Source organism: Emydura macquarii, unplaced genomic scaffold, assembly GCF_026122565.2.
Source record: "Emydura macquarii macquarii isolate MOO-44397 ecotype Brisbane River unplaced genomic scaffold, CSIRO-AGI_Emac_v2 contig_1790, whole genome shotgun sequence".
Classification (NCBI taxonomy): domain Eukaryota; kingdom Metazoa; phylum Chordata; order Testudines; family Chelidae; genus Emydura; species Emydura macquarii.
Window position 1 is genome coordinate 13,552,756 of NW_027131927.1, and position 26,846 is coordinate 13,579,601.

At 41.9% G+C, this 26,846-nt stretch overlaps 1 protein-coding gene across 7 annotated transcripts in view; it reads right to left on the minus strand.

Annotated features, from left to right (window-relative positions):
- The window catches only part of EPHA5 (EPH receptor A5), a 292,850-nt gene that overhangs the window by 163,313 nt on the left and 102,691 nt on the right, over nucleotides 1–26,846 (minus strand). The gene's annotated exons all lie outside the window — the stretch shown is intronic.

Sequence of the window (26,846 nt, forward strand, 5' to 3'; positions counted from 1 at the left end):
TCTTCTCCCCATAGGTCCTTAATCTTTTTGTCTGAGGTTTGTTTTTTTTTTGGAGAAGATGACCTTGAAATCTGCTGCTTCTTTCATCTTCATGTCTCCTCTTTGCAAGATATCAAAGATTCTGAAGAGCACTGTAATGCGCTAGAGTCTCTCATCCCCAAATCAGCAGGATGTTAACACAGGAAGTAGAGATACTCCCTGTTTCAGAATGGGGAATAAATAACCACAGTAGGGATGTGAGAGTGAGCTGGTTGATTAGATTAGCCCTTGAAGAAGACAGTTGGACTTCATTGGCTCAATATGTACAACCCTAAACTGACTTTCTGTTGCAGTACTTCAACACCCCAGTTAGAACACCAAACAACGATGTCGTTGATCTTGAACAATAATGTTTTTTATTGTTATGTTAATGTTGTTTTTGTTGTTGATCATGAACAAATATGTTGATCATGAACAATAAATTCCACCTTCATATTGAGAGGGATGAATATATTTAGCTTCTTAAGAAAAAGAAAAAAAAAGAAAATACTTTTCAAGCCTGATAAACTAGAAGGGCACCTTTTGGCACCAAGACAGAAAAAAAGTAATAATGATGTTGCCCATGCAACCTGGAGTTTGGAAATAATGTATTTATAGAAGTACATTAAGACCAATTTAGAAAAGGTTGATTAGATAAAGTAATGCTCATTCAGGCAAGCCTAAACAATTTTCTTATTTCATTGAATCAGCAATAATGTACTCCTTGAAACATAATAAATATATATCCAATCACTGCCTTCTCCATTGACTTCTACCCCTCTTTGTTCAGTTGGCAGTATTTGTTTTGGGTTTATTTTTTAAACAGTAAGTCATTTATTAGAACTCCTCTCCCTAGTAATTTTATTTTGTCTGTGTAACATAAGGCAATGAAAACATTGTTCACTTATTAATACAAAGTTCTAACTCTAAGAGATAATCAATGAGACTGTGGAGGACAATTGTATTGTTTTCTTTATTTTTCCATTGAACACTTGAGGTAACATGCTCAACATCAGAAAGGTCTATTGGGAAAAATGATGGTTTAATTTTGTGTGTGTGCCTGCACAGAAAATGCTATTGGCCTGTTGTGTTGACAGATTTTCCATTACCATACCTGTATCTTAACTATAGTTCTTGATAATAGTTGTTCTAAGAAATGCTAATTTTATTATAAGCTAATGATTCAGATGCTGAAACATTTATTAAAATGTATTGATTGTTTAAAATGTTATTATATCAGGAGCATATTTTTAAGACATGGTCACCAAAGATACAGTAAAATATCCAGGAAACATTCAAGACTTACAGAATCTGATGCTACAAACACAATGCAAGTGGTGTTAATAGGTGTAATCATGTGAGCATGGTCATTCCCAGCCCTAGTTAGTACATCCTGTGTTTTATGCAAAAATGTTTATATTACAGACTTTCTGGATCACCTTAAATTATCAATGTTCTACTTTTAGTCTCTCATGCAGTCTATGGTTTAATATGTCAGCTCCTAAATATTTGCCTGTTTCCACCACAGCCACTCCCTCCCCTCCCCATCAAATCCTCAAATTGATGGTTTTTAAATCAAGAGAACCATGGAATCCATGAGATGCTCAAGAGGTGTGAGGCGAGCCTCCCTGACTTTGCACCCCTGGGATGTGCAACCTAAAAGAAGAGAAGACCCGAAGATATGTCCTTTAAAATAGACATTGGTTCAGATTCAGGATCTCACCCATGAACTCCAAGCCGTGTGTGATAATATTTAGGAGCCAGATTGTCCCGAGTTCTCTGCACACAATTGGGGCAGATTTGCAAAATAGCTCAGCTCCCATTTAGATAACGACGTGAACTGGCCAGATTTTCAAAAGGCCTCAGTGCACTTCAAGGTCCCGTTGATGCAGCTCCTTATTGAGGGGGTAAAATGGGGAAGGTTGCTTGCTGAATTCTTTTGAAACTCTGGCCCTCGGCTTTCGTGTAACCCTGATCATGTTGCAACATCCCTAAGGCTCCTCCAGTACTAGGCCTCAGCCAGCAGGGCAGTACATCTACCTCCAGCAGCAGTCTCTCCCAGACTGAGCTCTGGGGCCTGTCCTTTATACCGCCCCTTCCTGTCGGGGCTCCGCCCCACGGTCACTGATTGGGCTGGCCGGGCGGTCCTATCACAGCCTGGCCCTTCTGTTGCCGGTCAGACTTATCCACTATACCTGGTTCAGTCCACTCAGGCTGCTGGGGCCCTCCCTCGGGTCCAGAGTCCAGTGGAGGCCACAGCGCTTTCCTACAACCACTAAGGAGCTCATATTGCAGAAATCCAGAGGAAATAAAAGGAGCTGTTATGGAGAGAACCAGCAATTAAAATACTGATCTTTCAAGATTATGCCAATGATGTGGTTGCAATGAAGCAGCTTTTAACCAAGCAAAACAACTGGCCAGGAAGATGGATTTGAAATATTTTATTAAATACCCAGAAACACTCCCTAGTAAGAATGGTGAGAAGGCAGTATCATTCAGTTCCCCTAAGGAAACAGAAATATACCACAAAAATCTGCACACTCCTCCTTTGCAAGAGGAAATATCTATGGAAGGGTCTGATCTGATAGAATTTATATACTGCTTTCAGAGATCTGATATGGCTCCTCAAAAGAAGTTGATGGGTACTAGTTCATACTGATGTGTTAGTTCCTTTTATTTCTTTCCCTCTCCCATTGGGGTTGAAGGTTTAAAGGGTCATCAATTACTTCCGACTGAATTAACTCACAGAAAATGAGCATTAATGTAAAACCAATCATTTGATTAGTAATTATAATTTTTTCAATCATTGCCTTATTAGATGGTGTGTCCTTATGGACTAATGTATCAAGGTCCACTGGTATTAGGTGATTCACTATAGTTGTAATGTTTGAGGCCCCCGGGACTCTGAGGATCTCCAAGTTTCACCTGATTCCCCCTCTTCCCCTCAGGTGTAAAGTGGGGGGTGGGGTTGGACTGTTTAAACAGATTCTTCTTTCTGATTGTATGGTACTAATGTGTATTTCTCACTCCACTATATTTCCAGTTTTGTTTTTTCACTTAAATAAGTCCCCTTTCTGCCCTGCTCCAGTTATGCTCCTATGCTGGGAATTTCCTTCCCATTCCTGTAGAATATGTACCAGCAAGCAATATCTTACCCCTGGATTATATAACTTGTGCTGTTTATATATGCAAGAACTGTATGCTGCTCAGGAAAAATTGCAATTTCTCATTTATTGACAAAGTGACTTTATATTTTCTCCTGTATATATTTAAAATGATATCTCAGATCATTAAATGTGTTTTGTGGAATATAAAGGGTTTTAATAAAACTATTACACGAAAAAATATATATCCAATGCTTAAAAAAGAGCATGTTCACATTTTCATGCTCCAGGAGACACAGAGGACAGAACTTAAAGCTTGTAACCTAAACAGAGATTGGGTAAGCCTCCCAATTTCTAGTTGCTTTAATTCTAAAGCGAGGGGCATTGTTACGCTAATATGTAAACATTCGAGTTCTCATATTTTGAGCACAAGGTCTGAAAATAGGGGCAGATTTACTGTCCTCAAGGCTGAAATTGGCCATTATATAGTCATCTTTGCCAGTCTCTATGGACCAAACCACGGTGATCATAATTTTTTTTGAGTATAAATGACATGGCCACCATCTATTTTTATAGATGGAGACATTAATAGAACTTTAGACCCAGTCCTTGATGAATCTTCTCCATCACCACATGGAAACACAAATACTCATCTAGTACTTCAAACATAAAAGGCAGATTTAGGCTTATAAAAGTGTGGAAATTGGGTAATACTATGGCCAGAGACTATACGTTTTTTGTTTTGTTTAGTTTTGTTTCCTGAAACTCATTCAACGTATTCAAATGGGACTATTTTTTAGTGTCTTGAGACGATCAATTCTGTCACTGATTGTGGCACTGGTACTATTGCTACATCTGACCATGCTCTTCTACACATGGCTTTTAGACACCCAGGGTGTGCACCCACAACTAAAATGTGGAGATTAAATACCTCTCTGCAGTTTGATACATCATTTGTTAACTCTATTGAGCAGGAGTTAGATTTTTTCTTTTTTAAATGCCTCCACTGTTTCATCAGCTGCCACGCTTTGGGAAGCTTTTAAAGCCTTCATCAGAGGCCATATCATCTCTGATTCCAGCTTTAAAAAAGAAACAGAGAGAACAGAGAATTGATACCCTACTTGACATAGCTGGCATCACAAAGACTTGATGGGATAATACACAGGACTGGAATATTGGTACAGAAGGGTACAGTTTGCTCAGAGAGGACAGGCAGGGGAAAAAAGGGAGCAATTATAGACTCATAGACGTTAAGATCAAAAGGGACCATTTTGATTATCTAGTCTGACCTCCTGCACAATGCAGGCCACAGAAACTCACCTACCCCCTCCTGTAATAGACCCCGAACCTAAGACTGAGTCCTCAAATCATGGTTTAAAGACTTCAAGGTACAGAGAATCCACCAACAAGTGACCATGCCCCATGCTGCAGAGGAAGGTGAAAAAACCCCAGGGCCTCTGCCAATCTGCCCTGGGGGAAAATTCCTTCTCAACCCCAATTGTTGCCTTCTAAATCAGAGATGTATACACTTGGACTGAGGTGGAGATGGAAATAGGAGACAGACTTGTTGAAAGTCTGTAGGTAAAGATAAAAGGGGTGAAAAATAAGGGTGATGTCATGGTAGGGGGCTACTATAGACTAGCTAACCAGAAAGAAGAGGGGAATAAGGCTTTTTTTAAACAGTTAACAAAATCATACAAAGCACAGAGGTTGGTGGTGATGGGGAATTTCAGCTACCCAGACATCTGTTAGAAAAATAATGCAGCAGGGCACAGATTACCCAAAAAGTTCTTGGAATTCATTGGAGACATTTTTTTTTATTTCAGAAGGTGAAGAAAGCAACTAGGGGAGAGACTGTTCTTGATTTGATTTTGAGAAATAGGGAGGAACTGGTTGAGAATTTGAAATCAGAAGGCAGGTTGGGTGAAAGTGATCATGAAGTGATAGAGGTCATGGTTCTAAAGAATGACAGGCGGGAAAAGAGCAGAATAAAATAATCAGTTTCAGGAAAGCAGACTTTACCAAACTCAGGGGGTTGGTAGATAAGATCCCATGGGAAGCAAGTCTAAAGGAAAAAAAACATTTCTAAAGGAAAAAAAAGATTTCTTCATGTCAGCAGGGCCTGATGAAATACATCCTAGAATACTCAAGGAGCGGACTGAGGACATATCTGAGCCATTAGCAATTATCTTTGAAAAATTATGGAAGACAGGAGAGATTCCAGAGGACTGCAAGAGAGCAAATACAAATACAATACAAAAACAGGAATAAGGACAGCTCAAGGAATTACAGACTAGTCATCTTAACTTCAGTACCCAGAAAGATTATTTAGACCCCATCATTTTGTACATTTGGTTGGGATTATGTTTTCCAATGTGCTTTACTTTGCATTTATCAACACTGAATTTCGTCTGCCATTCTGTTGCCTGGTTACCCAGTTTTCTGAGATACCTTTTTAACTTTTCGCAGTCTACTTTGGATTGAACTATCTTGAGTAATTTTATATCATCTGCAAACTTTGCCACCTTACTATTTACCCTTTTTCCAAATCATTTATAAATATCTCAAATAGGACTGGTCCCAGTAGAGATCTTTGTGGGACGGTACTATTTGCCTCTCTCCACTGTGAAAACTGATAATTTATTCTCCTACTTTGCTTGATTTCCCTTTACAAAAGCAGTGTTTGATGATTCCCTGACAAATCATTTGCATCTCTGTGTCAGATAATTCTGTTCTTCACTATTGTTTCAACCAATTTGCCTGGTACTGAAGTTAGGCTTACCGGCCTGTAATTGCCAGGATCGCCTAGGAAGCCTTTTCTAAAAATCAGCATTGTATTAGCAATCCTCCGTCATCGGGTACAGAGGCTGATTTATGTGATAGGTAGTTCATATTTGAGTCCTGGCAACTTATTACTGTTTAATTTATCCATTTTTTCCCCAAAACCTTCTCTATTGACATCTCAATCTGGGACAGTTCCTCAGGATTTGCCACCTAAAAAGAATGGCTCAGCTGTGGGAATCTCCCTCACATCCTCTGCAGTGAAGATTGATGCAAATAATTCATTTACCTTCTCTGCAACAGGTCTATCTTTCCTGAATGCTCCTTTATCCCTTTGATCACCCAGTGGCTCCACTGATTGTTTGGCAGGCTTCCCTATTCTGATATACTTAAAAATTTGTTTGCTCAGATAATTTACAGCAACTGATTGATGTTATTGCCACTTCAAGAGTCTAAAGAACGCTTATCTGTCATTTCTTTAGCTGATGAAAAGACCTTTGACCACATAGCCTGGGACTATCTTTTTCATTTATTGGCAAAATTTGGATTTGGTACCCAATGTATTCTTCGATTAAGCACATACACTCTACCCTGACTTCTAGGATATTATTATTATTATTATTATTATTCCTGCCCCATTTCCATTACAGAAAAGTGCAAGGCAGGGCTGCCCTCTTTCTCCTCTTCTGTTTGATTTAGCTCTAGAGTCTTTAGTCACTGCCACCCGAACAAATCAACATATTCCTAGTATCAGGGTGGGCCAAACAGAGCACATCATTATGCTCTATGTAGATGATGCTCTTGTATTAGTACCTAAGTGGACGTTACCATTCCTAACCTTGTAACCACTATCAGTATGAATGGACGCCTCTCAGGATATAAAATGAATTGGGGTAAATCAGAAATCCTAGGCATTAACAAATAGGCGCACCAAGGTCTTTTCTCAGACTGGGACTTTCAATGGCAATCTTCTTACATGAAATATTTAGGAATACTGATTCCCAAAAATAAGCAGGACAACCCTAAGATAAATATAGAACCAATTATTGCTCAAGGGGCTAGCAATTTGAGGAGATGGAGTTTGTTAACCCTCAGTTTGTGGGGTAAAGTTGGTATATTGAAAATGTCCTTCCCAGACTTTTGTATGTCCTGAGGGGTCTCCCTATTTCTATTCCTCAAACTTATTTTAAGAAATTGAATAATATTTTCAAAACATTCCTCTGGGGCACATGTAGGAAACCGAGACTGGCTCTGAACAAATTACAGTTCCTCCAATTTCTAGAGGGATTTCGTTTTCCAACTCCAAAATTTATCATCTCTCTCTTTTGTTAGATATGATCACACAGAGCTCCCCTGGGTTCAGATTGAATGAGAACTGGTATACCATCTCCTCCTTCCAGGCATTACAGGATCAGATTATTATAGATTTGCTGGCTCCAGAGCTCCCACGATAACGGCTGTGAGGCAAGCTTGGTGAAGCTTATCTAGAGAGTTCTACTTCCATCCATTCTTCCACATAGAGGTGGTCCTATGGAGCAATCCTATCCTTAAAATCAGTGGCAAAACCTTGATGTGGAGGGATTGGATGGAGAGGGGATGTGTTACAGCTAACTGACAACGATAAATTTAAGCCATTTGTAGATCTTCAGCAACAATTTGGCTTGGCCTGCTCTGGAGCATGGAAATATCTCCAATTAAAGCATTTACTTACAAATGTATTTGGACTAGAGGCACTGAGAGCTCCAGAACTTTTATTATTTTGGAGGAAACTTCCTGAATTTACTTAGCCAGCAGTATCCTTTTAAATTTTTCTGGCCCAAATAACTCTGCCACAGATTGATAATTTGAGAGTTGCTTGGAATACAGATTAGGATTCACAGCTACTAGGGGAAGGGGGAAGGAAGTGAGGGGAGAGACAGGAGTGTGGGGGAGAGAGGGAAAGAGATATAGAGCCAGGCATTCAGCTGGGGCAAATCCTGTTTACTGGAGAAATTAACATATTGATGCATGTTATAAACACGGCACCTTCTAAGGATTTCCATTACACAATAATAAGCCAGCAATAGCTGGCAGCTCACGCTCTCACACGCGGACGCACAGATTAAGAGTAATATAATACACTTCCTATTACTGCGTGAAGGTGGATGTGCACCTGCTCCACATTGCTTTAGGCAGACAATTGCCCTGTCCTGACCCTTTCCGCAGCCAACATGGCAAGCAATTTATCACTGTCATCTAACTTCATTCACTTCTCTCGCAGAATGACAGCCATCAAAAGCCTCTCATTATCGGCCTGTTACTGGGTGGCAAGGCAATCACGGTCTCTAACAAGGTCTTCAAAAGAGGAAAAAAACCTCCTGAATCTGGTCCTCAGTGGACAATTTGTTTGCATGGGTGGCAAATGCCAAACATGTCCTTGACCTCCTATAACAACTTTTAACCCTGCATCTGGGGGAGGTAAGCGGATAAAGGTCCCTTTATTTGGTAGTTTGCTTACAGATTTTTTTTTTTTAATTGCTCTGATAGTTAAAGTTGCCTGATGTTCTTGAAGCAAATCCTCTTACTAAAATCCAGCCCAAAAAGCCTATACGACTGGGATGTGCAACCACTGCTGTTTGTTGCCATGAGTCTATATTTGAAGCAGTACCAGCAAATTACCGTATAATGTACCAGAGAAGGAGAAGAGAAAACCAAATTCATTTCTCAGGTGTGGAGTGCATGACACAAGGAGAAGAATGGAGACGGCTATATTTGGGAGTAGATTAAGAAAAATTGAAGATTACAGCAGCAACCAAAATTCATTTTGTGGTCAGTGCATTCTCCCACGAGACATATCCTGCAGGTCTAGAGACACCGGGGACTCCCACTAGCTACTGGTCGATACAAATGGCTAAACAGATTCCATTTTGGAATGTCTCTTGTCTTTACAGACCTTTCATGTAGCCATGGGGGAGTCTCCTGTCTCCCAGAGGGAATAATTACCTTGAATCTCTTGGGGCTGGGCACTGGAGTGAACTGACTGCTCTTATCGAAGTAAAACATGAGTGGTATGGGATGGGAAATGAGCTTTGTCTCAGATGCACAGACTGCAAAACACCTCTGTTTTGGACTGCCCTTCTGAGCACAGTATAGCTGCGAGACAGACATATCTAGCACTCCAGAGCAAGTGGACGTGCCTATATCTAAAAGCAAACTAGAACTTGCACATTTTTTCATCTATATTCTAGTCCTGGTCTCCCAGTAATCTATTTACCATAGTGACATGGGGGAATTTTAGGGTCAGGCCATCCTGATGTGAATTGTTTGATTGATCAATTCACAATAAACTGATTGTCTCTGGAGAGATGATGCAGCTGGTGGGCATTGTTAGGGATGGAAACCTTGAATCTGAGCTTACACAAAAGGAACTAATCAGCAATTCTGTTGCAATAAGGGCTGAAAAGTCCTTAGTATCTCCTGCAATCTGTGCAATGTGTCTTCTTGCTGATAGGAGGAAGCTGCATATTTGCATGAAGCATATAGAAAGAGAATTTGAATTTTCTCTTTGCTTTTCTTTCTTTTCTCAGTGCTGGTTGAGAAATCCGATTGAGATTTCACCTGTTGTCATAGGAACTGAACTGTCTCTGGATAAGGAGAAGATTTCTCTCACATCTATGACCTCATGACGATTACATCATCATTAAAAAGTGTCATCTCTATGCCTTTTTCATGGTCTTTACAGGACAGAAACGCAAGAAAACCATTACCCACATCATTTCCAATGTTAATTTCTCCTTTGGCTTTGCTCCCTGTAACCCCAAAATACCCAGCCCTATAATTCCTTTCTTGTCAAGATGATGTTAGTTGCACTATAGTTGGTTGCATTAGGAATCTGCACCTTTCATCTTGTCATTTTATCCTTGGTGAAACTAGGAGAGGCAACTCAGGAAAATGACTAGTAATGAAAATCACATGGAAATTAGGATCTGCACAGCAGAGAGAGGCGATCACTGCAAAAGAAAAATGCCCCCAGAAGTCTGCACAATTATCGAAAATGCTACATGTCAGATGAGGAACAAGAAGGAGAAGCCTATCAGCTGTTGATGATGGAACTGTTGTGTCTTTTGGGTCCAGGGTTATTTGGATCTCTCTATACCAAAGCAGTGAGACTCAACAATAACTAGAGTTGGCTGAAAACTTTCCATCTAATCTTTTTTCCCTAAATTAACATTTTTGCCCAACATATTAATTTTGTTTGAAAATTTCCAATTTGTCAAAACACCAAAAACTTTTTTAAAAAATCAGGATTTTTTTTGGTGAATTTCTACCAAAAATTGAGCCAATAGTTACTCTTGTACAACTTCACTGAAGTTAATTAACTGAATTCACTCCTACTATTAGCGAAAACAACCCATTGAATTCCAGTCAGTGAATTGTGCTTGCTTATTCTTTGGGTGAGTCTAGCCAAATAGGTGTGAAGCGATGTGCAAAGGGAAAGAATTTAGCCAGTATAGGCACTTATGCACGGTGACCACCTTTGTTGGATGGAAATAAGGGAATATCACATGAAAAATATGAGTCAAGATTTTATTTTAAGGGATATTTTAAGGAGACTCATTTCTCTTAGCAAATCATGTGTTTTCCTCTCAAGTGTACATTTCTACTGCCCTCAAATATACAGTGCAATTATCACAAGCTTCAACTTACGTTTAAAGTGATCACGGGGCATCACTTAAAATAAGGGACAAGTGGTCACCCTTACGGACAAATCAATGAAATAATAGATGGTGCCTTAAAAGAAAGGATTGGAGGTCAGGCTATATCCTTATTTCAGGACACTGGGATCATGCAGAATTTAGCAACAAAGATACCTGGAGAAACCCTTAGAAACAATGTCAAGGAGCAATGGCATGCTTGAAGCTTGAAACTTAACAATCACTGCTAAGGAAAAATGTAAAATAAGTGGGGCAAAATACCACAGCACTGAAATCTGTCTTTCCCTAACATAGAGTATTAACCAGATGCTGCTGCTCTGTCATTTCTGTATGATACATATTTATTTATATTATCCACATGCATATAGCCTGACCCTCGTCTTGACCCCTAGCAGTGAGAAGTTATTCAAGTGTGGCCTGTTTTAAATATCAGCTAGTTTCATTTTTATATATTTTCCCAGACCGATCAAGCATTTTTTTTTATTCCCAGCCAGGGATGCTCTAGCAGTTTGAAAAATGTCCAGAAATACAAATCAAATGTCCTATGTTCCTTGTCACCAGGAAGTCTCTTACCCAGAGAGAGGAGTCTTACGAAGTGGGTTCAGAACACAAGATTAATTGCTGACTGGATAACATCTTCAGAGGGGTACGTACAGTACCTTACTGAGCATGTCTGAAATTAAGCTAATGTGTCAATACAGGATCTCTTCAAAGAAACCAATAGACTATTTTGTTTGCAAATAAATTACAAGCTGACCTTACAACTCTGCATACAGCATGTAACACACTGCTACTGATCTGATTTCCCCAGCATCACCAATGTTGTACATACAATTAAAACACAGCAAACATGAACAAAAACCATGCTTTTCAATATACTGATATTCAGCTTCTCTTCACCTAGGCCTACACCTGCTAATTCCCTGCACTGTGAAAGAGACAGCAAGGCAGCCAGACAAAACACTGCACCTTGCACTTATATTTCTTTTTCCAGACTGTGTTTCACAGAATACTATAGAACTCAGTGGGGTTTCAGAAAATAAAAGTTGAGGAGCTGATCATGATATTTTTCCTCTTCCTCTCCCCCACACCCCCGCACTCCGCCCCACATCTCCCCCTCTTTATTTCTCCTTAGGATTTATTCTTATTCTTATTCTACACACTTTCTGCAAACTCACAGAAGGTCCTAAACACACCCTATTCTGCAGTGCAGAGAAAGGCTGGAAAGGTGCAATCTGCACGCCTCTTCCAGCACACAGCCTCTCTCCGCAGCAGTGCACAGGATGTTTGGATGTTGGCCAGCGCAGAGGAGCGGTCACTGATTCTGCCACTGTGCATGACCACCCAACCAAGGGGCACAGAGGAGGCACTGACCAGGTGCCCCATGCCACGCCAGCAGGTGCAGGGCAATGTTCTTACAGACCAGTGCCTGGAAGATTTCCACTTTCCTCAGGATTAGCAGGAGGAGGCAGCATTTGGCCCTTCACCCTTTGCACGTGAAATTCACCCTAAACACAAGTTCCTCTGCACCACCTGAGCCCTATGCAGGGACTGGAAGAGACGATCATTAGGGCACAGCAGCCCTGCCAAGCGGCCCCTAGACACTCTGTGCACCATGGAAGGTATCTGCTTTCGTCTCACAGAGACAGGCGTGGAAGGCCACAATGGAAGAAGGGAAGGGGACAGGTCAGGGCATTTACACAGATCCCTGTCACGATTGCATGAGTACCATTCACAGCTGGAACAGAGGGGTTGCAACTGCTATAACAATGGACTTCACCTGCCCTACTGGTCCAGCCGCTACTCAGATTTTATGGCTCATTCTATGGCATGTGGTGCTGTGTGATGGGCGATCTGTTTTGATTTTCCTTGAGATATGAGAGCATGGCGCTGTGGGAGAGCACGCCAATTCTCATTCTTCTGTTCAAAGCAACACTAAGAAATGTGACACCGCGGATTTCTCTTTCTGCAAATGTGACGCATGGACATTGCACATGGTTACTTCACTGCAGGGGATTTGAGCAAATGTGATATATTGTTTCGCTGGCAATTCATCATTTTGTCTCACTGAAGTTATTACGGTGGGATCTTCATGTTTAAAAGGCAAGACTGTAAGCTGTTAGGAGAAAAGACGCGATGGCAGAAATGCATTAAAAAAAATGTATAATGCTTGAGAGTTCCCGAGCTGTGCTTGGTACATAGTACTCCCCTTTAAACCATGGGTTAGAAACACACTTTCAAATACAGCTAGGGGCCAGGCCCACCGCCAGCACACCACCCATGATCTCCAGTACTAATTCCTCAAGACATACAGCAATACAAGTGGATCTAGGGCAAAATTTTCAAAAATAGATACATGAAGTTAGACTCTTAAATCCATACTTGGGCACTTAAGTGATCTGACTTTCAAAACCTGCTGAATATCCAGCCACTACCTTTGCCTTCAATGGATCTTGGATCAGACCTGTGGTGCCTTATGCCCAAAGGTTTCATATGTGCATATATTTTAAGGTATAAAGCACTGGAAGGGCCCTCCTGGGTCACTGACTCCAGTCCCCAACTATCACAGGCAGACCTGACATATAATCCCATGCAGAAACTTACCGAGATCCATCTTAAAGCTAGAACCATGTTGAGATGCTGCTCCAGATCCTCGCTTCTGCTTCTAATTTTCAGCCTAAAATTCATGCTTAATTCATGGCCATTTTATCCCCGTCTGTTCTTGTGCCAACCTTATATTTTAGCTTCCATAGCTCTTCTCCCACCTAAGGCCAGAAGGGTTCTCACAATCCGTCTAGTCTAAGCGCCAGCAGAATGCAGGCCACAGCATTTCACCCAGCGAGTCCTGTCTCTGGCCCCTTAACCAACCGTGCCACAGCCGTAGGGAAAGAAATGTGCTCCATTGGGAGATCGTTGGAGATGCACAGGGACGTGTCCGCTGAAGTCATAATGTGTCCGTTGCACTTTGAGCCAGCAGTCTTCAAGCCCGTGTCTCCCAGAGCATTTCCAGTAGTCCTGCAATGCTGCTTCAGTCACCGTGGAGACCTTCAATGGGAGCCAGGCAGGGACAGGGGCTGGCTGGGAGCTGGAGGTGCTCTGCAAGCACAGGGCCTCACATGGCGTCACATGGCCACCACGTGACCTCGGGATGGGCCCTGTGTATTCTCTGTGGGATGGAGCAAACTCCAGCCCATTGATGAGACAATGTGGGGGGAAGGGGATCTGCGTGAGAAGATTTCCTCCTACCAAAAGTGTCTGCACTGGGTTTTAACACAGGAGGGGATGGCCTGGCCCATTATTTGTCCTTTAGGGTGGGGACGTTATTGAACAATTTATTTTATTAAGATTGTTGATGGGGTTCGACTGACTCCAGAGCTGGTCAGACACTCAGCATCAATTTATTTGACAAAAGACAACAACATTCCTTGAAAAAAAATTATTGATTTAAAAAAAAAAAGTCTTCACCCAGCTCTTCACCCAGCCTGGAGAGATTACACCCACTGAATTCAAGCTTGCTCATCTCCGGCCTGTCTCTTCAAAACTGTTCTTAATACGGCTTTTGTCATGTGGCCACGTGCTTTAAGCCCCTGATCCTGCAACGCCTTATGCACACGCTTAATTATATGCACTTCAGTGAGACTATTTGCGGTGTGTAATCTTCAGTGGGATCTCTTTTTGAATCAGGGCCTGTATGGTGAAGGGAAGGAGTGGGATGGTGACTGGAAGAGGTAAGTAGCCTTTGAGAGAAATCCTCTCCCTTAGGGAGTAGTAAGAAAATGGTGGGACATCACTGATTGTCAGAACCGGGATGTGGACAGTCTGACCTAGTGGTCGGAACAGGGTTGGTCAACCCTAGTGGTCAGAGATAGAGCCCAAGCCAGGGGTGAGAGCCGGAATCAGAGTTCAGGAACCAAGGCTTGGATCAGAGCCAGAATCAGAAACCAGGAATCAACAAGAGCCAGGTCCAATACAGCAGCCAGTCAGGAAGTCTCCCAGTTGCTCAGACAACTTCCCGTGCCTCCTTCTGGCTTAAACAGTCTTGTGTGGCCAATCACTGGGGCCGGTCATTGTCCTTCCAATCAGGGTCCTCGGGGATGGTGCCTCTGGGAGGGGTTCTGCTACCCCCTTGCTTCCTAGTATTTTCTCATTTCTCATTATGAAGGGAACTGTACCATTATTAAACCACAGTCACTTATTTCTCCCCCTCCCTTAGAGCTGTGTGACAAGACAGCATCACATCAGCAATATCAGTCCATCCCGGCACCACTCTTCCAGTGCAGCAGGGGTTTGTTTTTTTTATTACCACAGAAAAGCTATATCTTTAATGAAGCTGTTCAACCTTACGTTTGAACAGCTAAAGCAAACGCCAACTTCATCAGTGGTTAAGAGTTACAGGGGCCGAGAATGTTTTCTCATTGAGCATCAGTTCCAGCTCTTTGAACCAATTGCCACAGATTTCAGCAGCTTGCCCACACTACATTTTCACACTTAGCAACTGTAAAATTGTTAAAGTGCTATCTTTCCACACGGTTGCTCTGTTATTAGTGCTTAGTTTGGCATACCACCTTAGTTACGGACTCTAAATGCCACTTTTGGCACTTCCCAGGGTAACCTTGGCCATGAAATCGGAAAATCAGATCATTTTCTGGTCTGTTTTCTTCTTTTTCTCTGGATGAGATTAGATTTTGCTACGCTTGACTGACAAACCTCATTTGGGATTCCAGAGGAGGCCAAAGCCCTGACCTCCTGAAGAAGTGGGCGGCAAGATGTCTAAGGCAACGGCGAGCAAGAAAGAACTAATTTCAACACATCACATAAAGGGCAATTAGTCATTAATTTGCACTGGGAGGCAAAAATACAGGTAAATATTTAGAATGTGTCTCAGTGTCAGCTCAGGGTATTAGTTTTGTTTCTTTACAACAATGCTAAAATGGAAGAGTTTTTCTCTCCGTGTATTCTTGTCTATTTTCTATTGTACTTAGCACAAGATAAAAGTGCTGTAGTGGCTTTTTATATTTTTAACTAAGCCCAAGAAAGAGACATCTAAGTAATACTTCCAAGGACAATTATTTTTATGCTTGTTTAAATGAGTGTTTCACCTTTAACTTGTAATAATCTTTATGCGGTTCATAATGTCCGAAGCATGTCAGTGCTGTATGCACTGTTGAAATCCCTTGTAAATAAACAGAAAAGATTCCAAACTGTATATTATTTATTACAAGTGATGGACAAACCTCAAAAGATTTATTTCCACCGTACAAAGTTATTAATTATTGCAGAATCATAGAAATGTAAATTTGGAAGGGATTTTGACGGGACATCTAGTCCAGCCCCCCTGTGGTGATATAAGACCAGGTAAACCTAGACCATCCCTAAGAGGTGTTTGTCCAACCTGTTTTTAAAAGTTCTGAATAACATTGTAGAACATCAGTTGTGATAATGGGCCAGATTCTCAGCTGGTTGAAAGTAACAATTGACTCAGCTACCCTGAATTACCTCTGTTGAGGATATGGCCCATTGACTGAGCTGCACTGATTCACCCTACCACAGAAACTGGACCATTGATTTCACAAGAGCTATGCTAATTATTATGCTGGAGCTGTTGTTCAGGAATTACACAGACATCAAAATAGCAGGTAATCAGCAGTGCCCAATGCTCAGATTTTTGAAATAATGCTTTTGGTGATTGCTATTTCTAATGCTGGCTGCATCAAAACAAAACGAGACAATCTCAATCTTTTGGAAATATTGTCGACTGGGAGGCCAAAGGAGGCCAACAGAGCTTCAAATCTCTGGATGGTAAGGCCCCAGTCAAGATGAAAGCTAATCCACTCTCTGCAGCCCAGGCACCCTGGTTTTATTGGTATCTTTTGGGGAACCATTCATATGTTTGACTACATTGTGTCTCACCCAAGATGTACTGTAAACAACTGTTCGTTATGCAATACCAGGGTGAAGGGCTTCCTTAGAAATAGATGAATATGAGCGAAGGTTGAAAGCAGACCATGCATATGGGTAGGGAAGGCAAGATCTCCAGCTGGGAATATTCACATGCTGTCCTTCCTGAATGCACATGTCTTTGAAGAAAACGTTATGACATCACTTGTGCAATTGTGGCTTGGATCAGCTCTCCAAACAAAGCCCAAGAGGTTGCTTTGGCAGCTGCTTTACCCAGCTGGAAGGAGAGAGAACGGTGTGTCCTTGTTTTTGTTCTGAAAGAGGGGAAGATGATGGGTGAGGAGAGGGAAGAGGGAGTCCTTGGCTGAGGAAGGAAAAGTGTGCAATTGGCACTCTTCTCTCATTCTAGCCAGCTGCATGCAAAAACCCTTCTGTAACGCAGCTCCCTGAAACCTCACCAAAATTCCCCCCGGCCACCACCACCACCCCATCCTCAGCAAGAGCCACAACTTTTCTCTTCGACTATTTGGATGCCCTACGCTGCATGTGTTTGCCCCTGCCTGCTCCGTGGTTTGGAAATGGTGGGTCTTACGGAAAGGGAAAAAAATATGATACTGGTAGTAGAAAATTATATACTGAGAATGGCAGGCAAATGGCAGGTAGAAATTAAGAAGTCATTAAGGGGAATGTGAACTTGGCGCGCTCAGCGATGGAAAGGCTGGAGAGTGCACGTTTGAGGTGGGCTGGCCATGTGATAAGAATGGAAGAACGACCAGCAAAGAAAGCATGGGAGAAAGAAGACATTAAGAAAGAATGGGGAAGACTAAGAATGGAATGGGAAGTCTCTGTCAAGAGAAGTTTGAAGAGAAAAGGACGGGAACTCCAAGACCTATGAACTCATGCCATGGAATATATGAAATGGCAAAGATCATGGGCACCTCTGGCCCCATGTAAATTGGAAAAGGAGTCAAGAAGTGAAGTGTGGCTGATTGCCCAAGGCATCCTACTAACTTTTCAGTGACGGGCAATTATCCCCAGGCATTGAAGAGGTAGTATAATTGGAGCGCACTGACAATTGACTAATCGGGTTTTTTAGCATGCACTTTTATATTTCAAGTAGGAGTGCCAAGCTAATGAAATAAACTAGCAAAGTACTAAACTGGATTACAGCATGTCAAACAGTCTGGAGACAGGAGTCTGTGAAAAACACCCACCCGAATGTCAGTCAGAGTCTCCACTGGTACTACCCTTTGCATAGATCACTCAACGTAATGACTTCAAGAGCTTCAGTAAAGTGTGTGCAGGGCAGGGAGCTGTTTAAATGAAACCAACCAAGTTCAGGAGACAAAAACACACTGGTAAAAAGAAGAGCATGAGCAGCACAGAATACAACCCACTGGAGAGATTTGAGAGAGCTTGCTGTCCAGCGAAGAAAAATTCCCAACTGGCTCTATGCCCATTAGCCACCTGCTAAAGCTCAGGGTGAACTGACATTCCCATTATTACCCCTGTTTTCCAGGATTGTTTTTATTCAAAACTTGACATATAAGCTGTTGGCCCAGAAATTATTCTCCCCCCCCCACCCCCACCCCCACCCCTACAGCAATGCTTTAATGTCATTTAGCCAATTTTAGGGTGTCAGCCGTCAAAAAAGCAGTGTTTTGGACAATCGCACCTAAAAGACAAAATAATTTTAAAAGCTGAGCCCCTGCTGGAGTTTAAGTGCAACAGATCGTCATATCAAACTAAGAAACAGAATAATAAACACACAAGTTGTTTAACTCTGAGCTCAATGGCAAGGCTCCCATTGGCTTTAATGGGCTTTGGATCACACCCATCCCTAAGGACTCTTGAAGGGTATGTATTACAGTCATCTGCTAAAGTCACCATCTTCCACTGACACCCACTTGTAGCCAGAGATTCACCTCAAAGGGGCGCATCATCTCTTCCCATCACAAAACCCCGGAGGGACGTGAAGTAGCCAGGAAATTCCATGACGCGTGGGTGATGCTGACATACAGCCATGGAAGGGAGACCAGAGTGTAGTATAGCACATCTTCCCCCAGGCACTGGAGAGGCCAGAGAGGGGGTGCATCTCTAAACAGGTGGATCTGGTGGATCTACCTGGCTAACCTCTTGATTTACAATTGTTCTGCAACCCCCACACCAAGTAGCAGAAGCGTGAGGAGGTGCATTTTAACTGGCTCCTTTGCCCACGCTTCTGCAAAGCCTTCCTCTCCATAGGAGGGCACAGGGTCAGGCTTTAATTTGACATCCCCAAAGAAGCATGGTAAGGAAAAGGGCAGCCCCCTGCCCACACCCCTGGCATGCCTCCTCCCAGCCCCACAGACTCAGGCAGCATGATCACTAATGGTGCTGGTCAAGGGTGAACAGTTAGTGCTGACTCTGTGCTTCATAAGGGATCGCTAATAAACCCCTTTCCTTCCTGAAACCACCAGACCTGCCTCTGTATGCTCCGTGCTCCTGCCTGCTCCACCACATGACACTGGCCAAGGAATTCATTCAGAGACCTTCAGTCATACAATACTGTCCAGCCGAATGAAAACTACATTATGCGAAGAGACAAAAGATTACTGCAAAAACACCAACCCCCTGATTGACATGGACCGATGGTTTAGCTGTGTGCAGCCCTAAAGATTATTAACAAGGCCATGCATTGGGTTTTAAATGCTGTGAAGGGCTTTGAAAAAAAATAATTCCTCACTCTGCTGCCCAACAGTCTATGCTATCAAGAGTGGCGGAAAGGCTATCCATTCCCTTCCCGTGCTGAGCAACTCGAAAGCAAACTGTGCCTGAAGCTTCACTGTGTTTTCTATAACAAGATGCAAAGTCAGCAGAGTCCCTATTCAGATGGGCAACCCACCCTAACACCTTACAGAACCACTCCTGAGTTTCAGGACATAAGTCCCAAATACCCCATCTTAGTGCTCAGATCCTTCTTTATTTTCCTGCAATGCATCTTGATTAAGACAAGTTTCATGGAAACATCGAATGGTCCCAATGCTTCAGACTCATGGCATGGAGAGTTGGCTTCCAGTTAACATAACATATAAATGTGCCGACAATCCTTTGGAAATCCATCTCTTTGCAGCAGTGAGTTGATTCAATGAGTGTGTGGGGAGATCTCCTCTTTTAGGTGTCACTGTTTTTTAATCAGTATTCCTGTAGCACTTAGGGGGGCCTACTGAATGACCAGAACTCTATTGTGCTAGGTGCTGTACAAACACAGAACGAAAAGCTCTCTCTTCTGGCCTGATTGTGAACTGCAATATTGTGAAATTGAGAACTGCAATATCCTAGAGATGGGGTCTGGCTCTTGCAGCCAGAGGTGCATTGGACAGGATGCTGAGGACCCACGCAATGGCAGCTCTGCTATCTTTGCAACAGGTTCAGCGTGTGCTTTCCCTATGCTTAGCCAGATCTTTTGCCCACTGCTAAGGGGCAAAAGCCATAGCTCCTCTCCATCCCCTTTTTGGGTGGCTAGCAAGAGTAGTGGCATTCACAGGACACTGTGCCTTTTACTTTCCAATGGGGATGTGCCTAGATTCTGCCTTGAGGGCAGAGAGAAGGGAGATTCCCTGTGACCCTCTACAAACCCACCCAATACTGGACACAATCTGGTCATGCAGCCGCAACACTATTATTGCAAAAATAAAATGTCAACTTTGTCCTTCAGGAAATGGGCATGTTGTGCTCAGATTAGAAAAATGAACAAAACATAACCCAATGCGGATCTCAAACTGTGACACCGCAGAGCTTTCTACTATTAGATCACGTCATGCCTGAGCACCTTTAAAGACCAAATAACAACTGATGCTGTGTCATAAAACTCTGTAGAGCCCCAGCCCAGTTAGGAGATTATTGATGAGTCACGGACGAGATACAGCAGTTTGTGCAGTTATCGAGAGATAATCTTGTTCCCTGGATTTGTGGTGAGATAGGAGGCCAAAGGCCAAATTTCTCAAGCACTTGACTCAACAATCACAAGACTTGCCCCATATCATCCACTTACAAAACCGAATAATTGACTTTTACAGTGGTGATAAACGTTGGTAAAGCTAAGTAATTCCTAGTTCTGCAGATGTTGTCACAGAGTCATATAAGCTGGGACCTTCATCAGCCAATCGGAAAGCTCCCCCAGCCTTGTCCATTTCCTACATTATTATTAAGAATGATTATAAATAAAATTTTCCCCTCCTTACCACGTAATTTAATATTAATAGCTTGAAATTTCCTTTTTCATGTTAAAAAGTTCTCTATCATAAGACTTCTATTTGATCATGATCTAATCTGAGTATGCTATGTTTTCATTATGAACAAAAATAAAAAAGAGTAAGGTAATAAACTAAAATGAAACTGTATAAAGCATATCTTAGGCATTACAGATAGAAGGAAATGAGAAAGATCCATGGGGCTGCATTTTCATTCAACAGGATATTAATACACAAGTCTCCATATTTTACAGTAGAGAATCTTTTTAATCACTTGACACAATATGCAGGAGTGGTAGGAGAAAACAGGCAGTGGAAAGTCTGGTAAATAAGACACTCAGACGGTGTAGTGAGGTTCTAACATTCCTGAAGGCTCTAGCACTGCTTCCTCCTTTGTTTCTGGAATCTCAAGCAATTCACCACCAGGGCGGCAATCATTGCTACACTTTACTACATGCCTTCCTAGTCCTTAGCCACAGTCATCTTCCTGAAGGAACTTCTGGTGTCACAGCTGTATAGTAAATGTAGCCTCCACAGACGGCTTATATAGCTCACCTTCAGAGCTTACATAATCTTGCCTTTGGTTACAGCTTTGATGCCATTTCCTCCGACTTCCCCTATCACCCTCTGAACTCTTCCTAGCCCTCTCACTTTCCATCAGCCGTTAAAATGCCACATCTGTTTATGGCATGATATAAACAACTTTTAACACAATAATAATATTAATTATACCCTCATTTTCGTGATATACAAAGGAGGGCTGAAGGAGTACACAGAGAAAATGTATTCTGAAAGCTCTGAAGTCCTTCAAAGCAGTTACTGTCACAGCTGCACAGATATTCCCAAGCAACTTTGACTCTCCTGCATCCATAAGAAACACACTGCGGTCCAGACATTTTTAGCATTTATATATTGTAAATTAAGCTCTCAGTTACTTCTTTCATGACAAAGACGTTAACACCATTAGTTGTGCTGTTCTTCAACCTCAAGGTAGCAGAATCACGTACATAATAAAAGTGATTTTCATTCATAGACAGAGTAAACATGTCTTTTCCTCCTATAAAAATACAGAAAAAGTCACATAAAGATCTCAAAAGAAAATAATCAAGGTCCCAAACACCTTGCAAGTAAGAGAAAAATGTGTCTGAATCAGGTGTTACTAAGGACTTTGGGCCGCATTTGTAAAAGTATTTACGCCCCTAATTCCCATTGGAATTAGTGAAAGTTAGGCACCTAACTACTTTTAAACATCCAGCCCATAAATAATAATAATGCTCATTGTCTACATAGTACTTTTCATTTTCAAAGTGCTTTACAGAAATGAACTTAATGCTCCAAATCTGCAGATTTTCCCCACCTGTGCATCATTTTATTTTTGATGACAATGAACTGAAAGATAAAGCCCTGTATTGTTTGCATTATGTTTTCACAAATAGTAATATACAATAAATTGTACTCACCGTGATCAGTGCATTGGACAAGTCTAGCAGTAAAAGAGTTAAGAAAGTAAAAAGTGAAAATGCTAAACTTGCTTGAGTCACTTATAGCTACTTACCAAGAACATCAAAGAGATAATTTAGAGCGCACATAACTGCTTAGTTAGTTAACAAAATAAATCATGATAATGGACAACTATGTTCTAGTTACACTTGATTTTGCACAAGTTGCTTGGAGTAACAGTATGACATTCCTATTTTGAATAGATAAGGCACAATCCATATTCTTTAAACCAGGTTTCTTGATTCAGAATAGGAAGTCCTTCACTTATGGTACTAAGTGGCATGTGAGCCAAAAATTAACCATAGACAAAATGAAAAAAGGTGACATGATCAAAAGTAGGGGGAAAAATGCTGCATAAGTGAAATCAGTGAAAAATATTGACAATTTTGTAAAAGGAAAAAATGAAGTTTATTCCTCTGTTGCATGCACTCCATAATTCTGCTGGTCTAGCTTATATGAGCTGCAAAGATCACAAGATATCTTTTACCATGCCAGGTTTTTTTATTACAGCAATCCAAAGATGGGCAAAATAAAGACATGCTTGATGTCAGTGAGTTACAAGCTTGTTGAAAAAGCTAGACAGCTTTTTCAGAGAAGTCCCCTTATTGACAGATTAAAAAGTTGAAATAATACATTTGTTAGAGGAAGCTGACCTGATTTTAAAGATTATATTATAGCTACCCATAGGTGAAATCGAATATTACAGTCAATATTTTTATTTAGTCTCAGACCAGTATCTCTCCTATTTTAGGCATTTAAAAATTCCCAGCCAAAATACAATGTTAAACTGGAGTTAAGGTTCAGAGTAACAAACCATTAATTATGGGTAAGAAGTTTTTGGGGCCAGATTCACCAGTAGGCTGTATCTGCTTGTGCTATACTGGAGCAGTGCAAAGCAGTCAGACTATAATGGCCAATTAAATGCTTTGGATACATTTTTCATTGATGCCTAGGTGACGCAGGATCCTAAGTCCCATTTGGAAAAGAGACTTAGAAACTCAGAGCTCAGCTCCTCAAAGGTGTCTAGGTGCCTAACTCCCATGGGAGATCCAGGATCTGCTCCACAGAAACGGAAATGTTGAAATGGATGAGTGGTGCAAACAAAAAAAGACCACGCGAGGAAAGTGTGTGTTAGAGACACGCTCAAAGTAACACCCAAAAACAGAAAAATGAAGGAGTGCAGGCTCGGGTCATGTAAAGCACAGTACTGACAACTATGGGGGGGTCGGAGAATCCAGTGGATCACGATAGAAGGGAAAAAGACAGAGCGGCCAACCAAAGAAGTGGTGGGGTGTGACAAAGGAAGACACGTTAGCACGTGGCGTGATCAGATATGTCTACATAGCAGGAAGAAAAAACCCTGCGGCTCAGAGCCTGGGTCAAGTGACTAGGTCTTGCCATGCGGGGCTAAAAATAGCTGTGTACTGAGCCTGAATGCCTTCACTGTTATTTTCAGCCCCACAGCGCAAGTCCCGTCAGCCTGAGTCAGTTGACCCGGGCCCTGAGAATCGCTGCTGCTGTGTTTTGTTTTTGCTGTGTAGACTATGTACCCCTAGAAACTATGGCAGTGAATAGAGCGCTTTGGAGGGAGAGGAATCATACAGAAGAAGTAGCTATCTAAAACACTTAGAAAGTTATTTCTACTGTAGCTGTGATATACCTCCTAAAATGCATTTGTTATTTTTTCACCAGGGCAGAATTCTCACTATTACTCTAGAATCAGCCAATCCACCTAGAAAAGTTCATCCCTTCTCCCCCCTTTCCGATCCAGAAAGACAGCAATATTTAGCATCAGGGCCAGGCAGTTAACAATGGGCCTTTACGTAATACAGGGATTATGGAAAGTATTATCATGAATTCATCAACTCTACCTTGACTGGAAACATTGGAAAGTCCTACTGTAAAAACTCGGAGGGAAACACTTATCTTGTCAGCTCTGTGCAGCTCTAACACAGGCAGAGACTGCAATGGATGTTCTGTTTGGATAGCTTGCAGAGCACACTCCACAAATGAGCTCGCTGCTCTTCAGCAGCAAATCATTTATTTCAAAAGGAGCATCAATGCTGTCTTGTCCTCACAAGCGCTCTTAGGTCCATCTGCAGTCCCCCAACAATGCCGTGTTTTCACAGTGATTTCACAGGCTGTTCGTTTTCAATAAATATCAGCCCCCTGAGCCATCTGCACAACACCCCCAGTCTGCGTGTGTGCGTCTACCAGCAGCTTCCGCAAATTCCAGACTCAATTTATTCATACCTTACAGCTACGAAATCCTAATTACAAACCAATTTCCAAACTGCTGACCGTTTTCTTTTTACTGTTGCTATCTTTACAGATGTGAATGCCCAGATGGTAGCATAAGTACACTTGGCCTCTAGATTGATGATCAACTTTGATCAGGAAGCATGGGCACAAGGGAGAAAAGCAAATGTCCATTATTAGTGTTCTGGGTATTACAGGAGTGTTTATAGGCCACAACTGAGGTTGGGAACTCACTGTGCTATGACTGTGCATACACAAGCTCCTGACTTAAGAGCTTACATTCTAAATAGACATGATGGACAAAGGGTGGGAAGGGATACAAAGGCACAGAGGAAGTGACTTGACTAGGGTCACATAGTAAGTCAGTGGCAGAGTTATGAATTAATCTCCTGGATCCCAGCCCAGGATCTTATTCTTCAGGAATCAAATAATGTCTTGTTCCATACCCAAAATATAATTCCAGCCCTAAAAATGTTCATTCTATATGTCACTTGAACTATTCACTCTGTTGGGAGGGAAGGCCAGCTGTTAATAAATTCTATACACTTTCTACACTTTCTGTCTTCCGAACTTTCAATAAGGGAATCTGGGCTACAAATTTTAAAAATAGGGTTGAGTTTTTCAATGGGAGTTGGGGACCTAACTCACCTAGGCTCTTTTCAAAATCCCACCATTGGTGCCTAAAGTTAATCTCCTACAGTCTCATATGAGCACCCAGGTAAGTATCCTGATTTTCCGAAGTGCTGAGTGTCCAGCAGCCTCTGCTGATTTCAACAGGAGCTACTGCAGGATGCTCAGCTCTTTTGAAAACTGGGCCACCTATTCAGGACCCTAAGTATGGATTTTGGGCCCCTACATCTGAAACTCTTGGCCTTGCTCTGTACATCAAGATCTGTTCTGACTATTTTGGCAACTTGGCCAGTAGCTCATAATAGTGGTAGGAAGAGACGAGAATGTTTGCACCTGCTATAATTAGCTTTTAGTTCTTTAAATACCATTTCAATCTCAGCATGTGGAAACACTGCATATTTAATCGCAGGAATAGAAAAGCACTTTCTTTTCACTCTCTCCCATCCTCACTTTTAAAACCCTCTTTCCTTTGCTGCACCTTGACAGGAAGCAAGCAGCTTTAAGTAACCCTTTATAAATAGGATGAGCAGGCACGCTTGCACTGAGTTCAATGGGAGTCTTCTACACATCTGAGGGCACGCTTTAGCCTTAAAAGGAATATGTTTTGCCTTTGAGCCTCATGTTCAACTGCTATGGAGATCAATGGAAAACACAGAGGGACAGAGGGCCTTGTTAGGGAAGTACAGTACAGGCTCTACAGTTACAGTATAAACCTAAAGCCAGCTGATCAAAAGAGCTCAGCACTCAACTGCTCCTTCTTAGGCACCTAAATAAGTGGCTGGATCTTCAAAAGTCCCCAGCTCTCAAGCACCAAAATAAAATCTCATTCTCACTTTGAGCTAGTGGGCAGAGATACTAGGCACTGGGCACTTTATGAAATCTGGTCCCTAATTTGGACATCCACTCCTCTGCCAACTTCCACCTGAGAGGGCAGGGAGAGAGAATTCTTTCTGCCTGAAATTCCGCACGTGTTGGCTGCAGCCAGAGGAGAATATGTGGGAAATGTGGAGGTTTATAAGCCTACTATTATAAGGAAATTTTAACAAATAAAAAAAAATGAAGGGCAAGATTTTCAGAGGCAACTAGTGATTTGCTCCATTTTCAGGTGCCCAGCTTGAAAGAGGCCTGATTTTAAGAGGATGCACTTTCCGAAAATCAGGCTTCTTTTAAGTTCTCCCAAACTGGGGACCCATTTCCCCCCACCCCTCCAATTTCCAAAACCCATTCAATTATCATTCTGTAAGCACATTAAATGTATAAAGAACTGAAGTCAATGGGATTATCTCAGCACTAGAGTTATTTGATTTTGGCTCCAGTTCATACAGAAAACACCATCAATCATCAAGCTGTAGTTATATAACTCCCGTCACCCCCTCTCATCACACACAGGCTACCAGATGAACACAGATCTCTTCTAAATCAACCACCCACTGAATTCAGACTAGAGATATAGTAGATGGAGTTACTATAAAGTAGGTGCATAATTGGTTGGAAAACCATTCCCAGACTATAGGTATCAGTGGTTCATTGTCAAGCTGGAAGGGCATATTGAGTGGGGTCCTGCAAGGATCAGTTCTGGGACCAGTCCTGTTCAATATCTTCATCAATGAGTTTGATAATGGCATAGAGAGCACACTTATAAAGTTTGCTGATGATACCAAGCTGGAGGTGCAAGTGCTTTGGAGGATAGGATTAACATTCAAAATGGCCAGGACAAACTGGAGAAATGG